Source organism: Eubalaena glacialis, chromosome 6 (assembly GCF_028564815.1).
Source record: "Eubalaena glacialis isolate mEubGla1 chromosome 6, mEubGla1.1.hap2.+ XY, whole genome shotgun sequence".
NCBI lineage: Eukaryota > Metazoa > Chordata > Mammalia > Artiodactyla > Balaenidae > Eubalaena > Eubalaena glacialis.
In genome coordinates, this window is record NC_083721.1 from 20,887,363 (window position 1) to 20,898,019 (window position 10,657).

Here is a 10,657-nt window from a genome sequence, read left to right on the forward strand (position 1 = left end):
CTTATATCATTTGAGCATTGGAGTTGTAACGCCCCAAGGAATAGACTGGTAAGCTATTAGACTGAATTGCTTTAAACTCCAAGAATGTCTTCTGTTGTACAGAACATCATTAAAATTCATCTATTTCCCTAGTACTTCAGTAAAAAGGGACTAGTAAAATTCTCAGATGTGATAGGTGATTTTTCCAGAAACCAGCAACTCAATCAATCTTCATGCTTTATTTTCATTTTGGAGCTGCAAAGAAAATAACTTATTTTTGGTTGTTTAAGGTACATCTTTAGTGTCTCCGGTCCACGTAATTTTTAAGAATCTTATCATTTATTTCCTGTCTCTGTAGTTTAGCTGTGTTAATCTACGACCCTCTGGTCATAAGATTAACCAGCATTTAGTTCAGTCCATTTGACCTTCAGATTGAGTTGCCAACACCATATCATTGATATGTTGAATTTTTTGTATTTTTTTTCACTTAGTCAAATCTAAGTCTCTTCAGAGCAGGTTTTGCCAATAATCAGCAGGATCTCTATATATCTGTGTGAATATACAGTAAGTATGTTTTGGGTTCCACTCCACATGTATACAAATTACTTTGGCTTCCTCTTGAAAAAGGAATTGAGAAAAATAACCAAATTGTTCACAGAATATTGATTTCTTTTAGCACATTGCACAGTTTGAACTGTTAAGACCATATTGGATATAGAATACTATTAAGGCAACACTTTATTTAATCCCTTATAGCCTATGGTTTAACTCCAGGATTCATCAGCTTTCCTCACATATAACACTGGAATATTAAACAAGACTTTTGGGGTACTAATACAGGTGAAACCGAAATATTCTTAAATAAAGCCAAATTTTCTTGATGATACCCAAACATCCTATACTGTTATAAATTAGCCACTTGAGTGGGTTTAGATAATTTTAAAGCTTTCCATCAAGCACACCACAATAAAACAAGTGAAGAGCAGATTCTCTGGGCTTTCTTTTTCTTAATGTTTTAAGTGTGGGAAAAATATTCCCCATTCAGACATCACATCCATTCCTATAATACTTTCTGGTAGAGAATGCATTAGTATACAATACTTCCATTTATAAATTTCTACTTTGAGTCATATTTTTATATGTAAGCCTTCCAGAGTTGCATCAACATATTCCCTAACATAAACACATCATCCTTTAACATTTATTTTATTTTACTTTATTTATTTATTTTTTAAGAATTTAGTGTTTACTAAACATGTTTAATTGCAAACTAAATTACCACATTAAAAGGAAACAATAATTGAATATACTAGGCAAGATTGCCATAATAGTTACACAATGCTTTCACGTGGTTTTTCTACTTTAATCCTTTTAACAAACTCTATCTCCCCTATCTTCTTTTTTTAAACTTTTTATTTTATATTGGAGTATAGTTGATTAACAATGCTATGATAGTTGCAGGTGTACAGCAAAATGATTCAGTTATATATATATATATACATGTATTTATTCTTTTTCAAATTCATTTCCCATTTAGGTTGTTACATGATATGGAGCAGAGTTCCCTGTGCTATACAGTAGGTCCTTGTTGGTCATCCTTTAACCTTTAATTAGCAACTTCATTAGCAAACTTGGGTATAAGAGGACATTGTGCACTAGTATCTGATAGTTATCTCCCTCAGGCCATTTAACCCATATCAATAAAAAGGTTCTCCAGCCCCTCCTACTCCTAGCCCCTCAAGAGACTTTTACCAGCCCATCTCTCAGAATCATAATTCTCTCTTTTTTTCACACCGTTTTAATCAGCACTTATTCTGAAGAGACTAAAGTTTTCATATTTGTGTCATTATTACATTTAAAAAATTCATTTAAGCTAGGAAAATTTAAGTGAATCTGTTCTCTTCTGTTATTTTTATAGTCCAAGGAGTTGATAGACCAGCCAGACCACCTCGTATTTACTATAATCTATTAAAATGTTTATAACTACTTCATCTATCTCCAACTTTATTTCATTTTAAGTAAACTATACAAACCCTCCCACTGGTTTAATTGTACTAAAGTTATTCAGTGTTTTCATTTTGTTTTCTCTTTCCAAAATAATTTTAAATATTTCTCATAATTTAATCGCATTTGGGATACCTGAGCTAACAGCCTCCCTCAAATTATCCTACCCCTCCTCAACAGGAGGGTCAGCAAGAGCCCAGGCAGTTAGAGTTCCTTTTATCAGAGCATGAATAACAATGAGCCAAAGATCTAAATTAGGGGATACTTTGTTATCATCACAATGAATCCAAATATACTAGCATGTTTAATATTTTTGCAACCTAAGAAGAATTCCACTTAGTATCAAAGGGTGGTGTGTCTTCCTGACTCCCCTTTGGAATCATCTCTGCATTTTTAAGAGAACCTCTGGCAGCCATTGATTTTTTTAAAAACTTCCTTTTATTTTCACTAAAACAGCCCAAGCAATCCAAAATACAGAATTCTTGATCAATTTCACCTTTTAAAAAGCTAACTTAGCTATTTTTAGATCTACCAGTTTCATTCATACATTCTCTTCTTATCGGCTTGTGTGACCTCAAACCAGGGATGGCCTAGGAGCCAAATTTGCATCAAAGGACAAGTTCATTTATATTTCCCACATCACCAACTGCAGCTGTTACACACGATTGGATATGGAAAGGACTGATAAAGGACTGCATAAAGGCAAAGCAGAGTACTAAAATGTACCATCAAAATATGTGTGAGATACTAAGTTTGCAGCTAAAGCCAGGCTATATAAACTAAAAACAAACAAAAACAAAAACAAACAAAAAAATAACATCTATACTTTTTTAATAACAATAAGGACAAGCTAGTACAGGGTGACCTCTGTAGGGATAATTTGTCAGATAATTTGTCCTACTATTTAGTATACTGTTGGTCAAGTTTAGTACCATGGTTCCAGACTTCTTAGGTAATAAGACTGAACAGCCACAGACAAGGTAAAAGCTAATTCCATGTTTATGTGTAAGATCATGTGTTACATATATCATTATTTGAAGACTGTGGGTGGAATCCAAAAAGATTATAAAGATTTCCTTTGCAGCTTTTTTACAACAATTTCATCACCAGACAGATGTTGTGAAATCACCACTAAATCTAAGCTAAAATGGGAAAGAAACAAATTCATATCAACATCATTATAGTTGGACACGTACATTGGGGCAAGTCAACCACTGCTGGCCATCAGATCTACAAATGTGGTGGATCAACAAAAGAACCATCAATAAGTTTGAGAAGGATGCTGCTGAGATGGGAAATGGCTCCTTCAAGGATACCTGCATCTTGGATAAACTGAAGGCTGAACATGAGTGTCATATCACCATTGATATCTCCCTGTGGGAATTTGAGACCTAAAAGTATTATTTGAACATCGCTGATGCCCCAGGACACAGAGACTTAATCAAAAACATGATCAAAGGCACATCACAGGCTGATTGTACTGTTTTGATTGTTGCTGCTGGTGTTAGTGAATTTGAAACAGGTTTCTCCAAGAACAAGCAGACCTGGAAGCATGTCCTTCTGGCCTACACATTGGGTGTGAAACAACTAAATGTTGATATTAACAAAATAGATTCCTTCAGCCAGAAGTTATACAAGGATATTGTTTAAAAAAAGTCAGCAACTACATTTAAAAAATTGGCTCAACCCTAACATAGTAGCATTTGTGTCAATTTTGGGTTGAAACGATGACAACATGCTGGAGCCAAATGCTAAACTGTCATGGTTTAAGGGATTGAAGTTCACCCATAAAGATGGCAATGCCCATGGAACCATGCTGCTTGAAGCTCTGGGTTGCATCCTGCCACCAACTCATCCAACTGATCAGCCCTTTGGCTGTCCTCCAGGACATCTACAGAATTGTTCATGTTGGTATTATCCCTGTGGGACAGGTGGAGACTGGTGTTCTCAAACCAAGCATGGTGGTCACCTTCGCTCCAGTCAATGTTACAACTGGTGTCAAGTTTGTTAAAATGCACCATGAAGTTTTGAGTGAAGCTCTTCCATATGGGCTTCAATGTCAAGAATGTGTCTCTCAAATATATTCATTCTGGCAATGTGGCTGGTGACAGCAAAGGTGACCCAGCAATGGAAGCAGCTGGCTTCAAGGCTCAGGTGATTATCCTGAACCACCCAGGCCAAATCAATGCTGGCTATGCACCTGTGCAGGATTGTCACACAGCTCACACTACTTGCAAGTTTGCTGAGCTGAAGGAAAAGATTGATTGCTATTTGGAGAGAAACTGGAAGATGGCCCCAAATTTTTGAGACCCGATGATGCTGCCACCATAGAAATAGTTCCTGGCAAGCCCATGTGTGTTGAGAGCTTCTCTGATAATCCTCCTCTGGATCATTTTGCTGTTCATGACATGAGATGGGCAGTTGCTGTGGGTGTCATCAAAATAGTGGAAAAGGAGGCTGCTGGAACTGGCAAGGTCACCGTGTCTGCCCAGAAAGCTCAGGATGAATACTATCCATAATACCTGCCACCCTAATCTAGAAGCTTAGGGTGGCAGGTAGAAGACCCATCTCAGAACCGTCAGTAACAATTGGTGATTTAAGTTGAATAGTAAATGACTGGTTAATGAAATAATAACAATACATTGAAAAACCTTCAGAAGGAAAGAGGAACATTTTGTTGATCGTTTGTGTGTGTACGTGTGTGTGTGTGTGTGTGTGGTGGTTTTAAGTTATTAGTCTTTAAAATCAATACTTTTTAATAAAAACATGATCAAAAATCTGTCACAGAATTTTGAGACCCTTTGAAACAAAATTTAGTGAGAAACCTGTGTTTTCTTTCGGCCAACACTGTCACTTCCTATAGTACTATGTAGTTAGGTGAATGATTTAAGAGTTGCCCATAATCCATTTCTGGTGTCCATCTGCCTAAACTTCAGGATTTGATAATTCTGAGTTAACATTTTTTTTTCTAGGTGGGAATTTCAGGTTTGTTCGCCTTTCATGAGGGGAGGTATCAAGTATGCTTTAAGTACACAGTGAAAACCTATGGGATGGGGTCTGTTGGTTACAACACTTCATAGATTAGGACAGACAAGCAATGAGCAACTTTCTTTTTATGTAAGCTACCTTATAAAAAGGCCAAAAACTGTAATGTTAATGGCCATGTGTTGCATATAAAAATTTTTGCAGTTACACCAATATTAAGTTCGTTGGTATAATTTCAAAAAAAAAAAAGAGATTTCCTTTCCAAATAGTTGTGTGGTTTTGGTATAAGTAAATTTTTGAAATTCCTAAACTATTTCATTAATATACATTAATTTTATTTATATATAAGATACAAATTAATAAATATCATAAAATGGATTTTGGATTTAAAATATCACACCTAAAATATAGAGTGTGAACTACATATTGACAAAACATAAAAATTTTAAAGTTTGCTTTTAATATATTAAACTATCATTGACCTGATTAATAAATATTTATATTTTTGTTTGTTTTATTATTTACACAGTTAAGAAGGTAGTAAACTGTCCATCTTGGAAGTAACATAACTATCCTACAGAAGTTTGGTAAATGATATATACAAGACTTAAAATTCCCTTCATTATTAAATATCCCTTTCTAATTCCTTTTTAGGAAATTTTAAAGAGTTTACAAGTGTTTAAAATAGTATGGATTACATATGTATGTTTTTAAGAAAAGATTTGCTTTCTGAAGACATTTTCAAATAAGCAAATGCATTTTATTTCACATTTAAAATAACATTCCTATCAATTCAGCAATGCCAGGAATTCTTCAACAGAGAAGTTTTATCAATGTAGTATCTTTTTCTTTCCCAAGGTGACAGTTTAGAGAAAGCCATCAAAATATTGTTTTCAGATAGGTCATGAAAGCATCTTACCTATTAGAAAAATTATTTAGACCAATGCCAATGCACAAACTACTTCTTATTGTTCAATGACAAAAAATATATATATATATTTACAATGAATTTCAAAGTCTAGGTCTTAGAACTGAAAACCTTTTATTTAACTCTCTGATTAGTTTCAGTTTACCTGACACATGGGAAATAATGAAATGGAAGAATAATCTTAGCGGCTTATCTTTGGCCATGGTCAATACAAATATCATTTAATACTTGGAATACACAGAAAAAAGTCCCATGGAATTGTGACTTAATAGTTGACCATGTAGTTAATAAAATAAGCCACTTAGAATTAACATGTTATTTAAGATGTTACTTTAAGTCCCTCTTTCCTTTTTTTTCTCCTTCCTCCTTTCCTGCTTTGTTTGCTTATAAAATCTTAAAGAGGATTTCAATTTCACTTAAGTTTTTCAATGATTCTGTAAAGGATTTTTGTTACATTAGAGAGGAGAGTTTAGATTTTTTGAATTACTGTGTAGGCTATCATATTTACCCCAAATTTAAATAAGTATTTTAAGCTAGTTTAGAATAAATGTAGCCCTGAGTCCAGTCACTGAATACTATTTTTAACTACATGAGATTTCCTAAGTCACAGGAGATTTTGTGTGGAAGTCACCAACCTCCCATTTATTTTCCAAAGACACTTACAAACTCCCCTGAGTACTTGTTATTGTTGAGCAGGAGGTGCTGGAGAAATTGTTAATTTACATTGCCTGAATTTTGTGAACTCTGGACATTTTGTCTCAGTGGAGGTCTGAAAACTGAAGCATTATTTCTCACAGCAATGAGTTTTTTTTTTTCCAGGCAGGCATTTTGATGAATAGCATGGGCAGCTAAACATCTATACCGTTCTCTCAGGTTCAGTTCTGGTCATACCAGTGAGCAGAGACAAGGACATAAATGACATGTTGGCAATTTGTACTATGATCTGTGAACGGTGTGAGGGAAAAATAAACCCAACGTTTTTATGTATAGATCAATTGCATTTAGGATCCATTACAGAGAGCAGCCAAAGAATTCCATCTCAGAGACCAGCTCTTGTCCAAGAGACATAGAATAGAGGGTCCCACCATTCCTTCACTTTTTGAAACATTGAAAAGTTCCAGGAAGCTTGATTATTTTTAGGAGTGACAAGATGGAAAATATTATATAAATATAAGAATTTAGACCAAAGATAAAATAGCATCTGGCAAGCAATTTCATCCCTTTTTTTGTTTGTTTGTTTGTTTGTTTTTTAACATCTTTTTTGGAGTATAATTGCTTCACAATGGTGTGTTAGTTTCTGCTTTATAACAAAGTGAATCAGCTATACATATACATATATCCCCATATCTCTTCCCTTTTGCATCTCCCTCCCTCTCACACTCCTTATCCCACTCCTCTAGGTGGTCACAAAGCACCGAGCTGATCTCCCTGTGTTATGCAGCTGCTTCCCACTAGCTATCTATTTTACATTTGGTAGTGTATATATGTCCATGCCGCTCTCTCACTTTGTCCCAGCTTACCCTTCCCCCACCCCCATGTCCTCAAGTCCATTCTCTAGTAGGTCTGCGTCTTTATTCCCGTCTTGCCCCTATGTTCTTCAGGACCATTTTTTTTTTTTTTTTTTTAGATCCCATATATATATGTTAGCATACGGTATTTGTTTTTCTCTTTCTGACTTACTTCACTCTGTATGACAGACTCTAGGTCCATCCATCTCACTACAAATAACTCAATTTTGTTTCTTTTTATGGCTGAGTAATATTCCATTGTATATGCGTGCCACATCTTCTTTATCCATTCATCTGTTGATGGACACTTAGGTTGCTTCCACGTCCTTGCTATTGTAAATAGAGCTGCAATGAGCATTGCAGTACATAACTCTTCTTGAATTATGGTTTTCTCAGGGTATATGACCAGGAGTAGGATTGCTGGGTTGTATGGTAGTTCTATTTTTAGTTTTTTAAGGAACCTCCATACTGTTCTCTGTAGTGGCTGTATCAATTTACATTCCCACTAACAGTGTAAGAGGGTTCCCTTTATCTCCACACCCTCTCCAGCATTTATTGTTTGTAGATGTTTTGATGATGACCATTCTGACCGGTGTGAGATGATATCTCATTGTAGTTTTGATTTGCATTTCTCTAATGATTAATGATGTTGAGCATTCTTTCATGTGTTTGTTGGCAATCTGTATATCTTCTTTGGAGAAATGTCTATTTAGGTCTTCTGCCCATTTTTGGATTGGGTTGTTTGTTTTTTTGATATTGAGCTGCATGAGCTGCTTGTAAATTTTGGAGATTAATCCTTTGTCAGTTGCTTCATTTGAAAATATTTTCTCCCATTCTGAGGGTTGTCTTTTCATCTTGTTTATGGTTTCCTTTGCTGTGCAAAAGCTTTTAAGTTTCATTAGGTCCCATTTGTTTATTTTTTTTAATTTCCATTTCTCTAGGAGGTGGGTCAAAAAGGATCTTGCTGTGGTTTGTGTCATAGAGTGTTCTGCCTCTGTTTTCCTCTAAGAGTTTGATAGTGTCTGGCCTTATGTTTTTCCTCCCTTTTTAGGAATAGGAAAGGATTTTTGAGGTCACTGTGTTATGGTGGCATTGACCTCTCACCTGATGACCAAGACTTGCCCAGAAAGGATGAGTTACTGTTAAAGGTTTTCATACATGAGCTTATAAATATATGTTCCTGAGTCCCATGGTCTGAGCGAGATTTGAGCCACTAACCTAAACACTTTAAGTTCTTTATGGTCAGCCTATCAGACTTCATTAAGAGACATTATTATGTCTAATGATGAGACCATGTTTCAGTGTGCAGTGACTCCTGCCTCGTATAACTGATTTTATATAGTTTTCAAATGGCACCTTTGAAAATATGAACTAAATGGCTAGCAGAGGTGAAAATGCTCTATTACCTGCCTCAGAAGAGATAAGCTCTGAGTAGAGAAATATGGAAGTTAAGTCCCTGAAGTTAGTTTTGAGGACAGATCACAGAGGATCCTGAGTTCAATGACAGGGAGTTTGGATGTTATTTGTTTTGCTGTGGGAAACAAGTATTCTTAAGAAGGGAACTTAAGAAGTGACATTAAACACTTTATCAAAGAAGTGTAAAGATGCAGAGGCATAAAAGATGCAATGATTGGGGAATGCTTGGAATAGAGAAGTTAATTAAGAATCTATTTCAGTTGTAAAGGCTTTGCCAAGAGTCTGGCTTTCATAACTCTGTTCACAGATATGAGAAAAGGTTGAAACTTGGGAGAATAACATTAAAACAAATAAATAAACAAAACCTAAACACTAGAGGAAATTATAGTCTATTCAGAACTGGAAGAAGATACCATATACTGCATTCTCAATCAGACATAAGGATATCAAGAAAGATCTGGTAAAAATGAAAGTAAATCTATTTATATGGCTATAAGAGACTCCTTTAAGAGACTGGGACATAGAAAAATTCTGTTCCAGGAATTAATATGAGAAATGTTCCAACATGTACCAGAACAATGACCTTAACCAGACTCCTGTTGGAGCCATAAAAACCACCGGTAGTGAACTCTGGTGTCCTCTTAAACACAGACTCTAGCTTCTGCATTAGTTCAGATCACAGCACTTGTTCACAGCACACCTCCCCAGCTCGACCTTGATATGCAGGTTAGAGAGAGTGAGAGAAAGAAGGAGACAAATATTTGAAGATTTACACTGATGGCTCTGAAGATGGAGAAAGAGTCTATGATTCAAGTAATGCAGGCTGCCTCTAGAAGCTGGAAAAGGCAAGCAAATAGATTTTCTCCCAGATCCTCTGGAAGAAAAACATATCGATTCTAGAATTTCTGGCCTCTAATAGTGTAAGATAATAAACGTGTGTTATTTTAAGACATAAAGTTATTGGTAATTTGTTATAACAGCAAAAGGAAACTGTTACAACAAGGAAGAAAACTCTATGAGTTACTCTGTCTCCAGACTCTCAGGTTGTTTTCTTGAATGTTCACTGGCAGGATATCTTTCTCTTATAGCTGAAACTGCAGCAGTAGTTCAGGGGGAGGTCCATGGGTATGGCTCAAATTGGGAACAGTGTCAAAAGAAAAGGTTTGTATTTGTGGGATACTGAAGAGATTGAATTGACAAAATTTGGAAATAAGCAAAAAAAAATTATGGAGGAAAAGAAAAAAAGAAAGTATGAGTGTAGACCATTGGTTTTTAAACTCTTTTGCATGACAAAGCCATCAACCTCCTACTGAGAAACATATATTAACATACAATTTAGCCTACAATTGCTGAGTTCACAGATGCTTTGGCCAGAGGTCAAATTTGTAGTGGAGGTTTACACATCCAGAGGGATGGCTTGGATGGTCTATTAGATTTCTTTTAATTCTACAATTCTATAATAATCATAAAACCTAAGAGTTAAGATACTGGTGGAGTCAATGATGGATACAAGGAAGGCATGAAGAGAATATGATATTTTTGTGAAGTAATAGGTGAAGGGGATGGGTACATGAGAAACCATTTTTCTTTTAAACATGATTAATATGAGGTACTGTTAGAGCCCTCGTGAGGAGATGCTGACTGGATCATTAAAAACACACAGGTGGCATTTGAGCAAGTGTTTAAGGCTCTAGATGATATCCGTGGGTATTAATCAATAGCAGCTCGGCATCAGTTGAGCTCTCTATGGGAATAGGTATAAAAGGAAAAGTGTTGATAGAGGGATCAGAATGGTGGAGAATACACATTCCGTATTTATAGAGTTAAGGGAATGAGG

General features: G+C 35.5%; 1 pseudogene; it reads left to right on the forward strand.

Annotated features, from left to right (window-relative positions):
* The first annotated feature begins 3,130 nt into the window (after positions 1-3,130).
* On the forward strand, positions 3,131-4,502 carry LOC133092930 (elongation factor 1-alpha 1-like; annotated as a pseudogene).
* Positions 4,503-10,657: the final 6,155 nt, after the last annotated feature.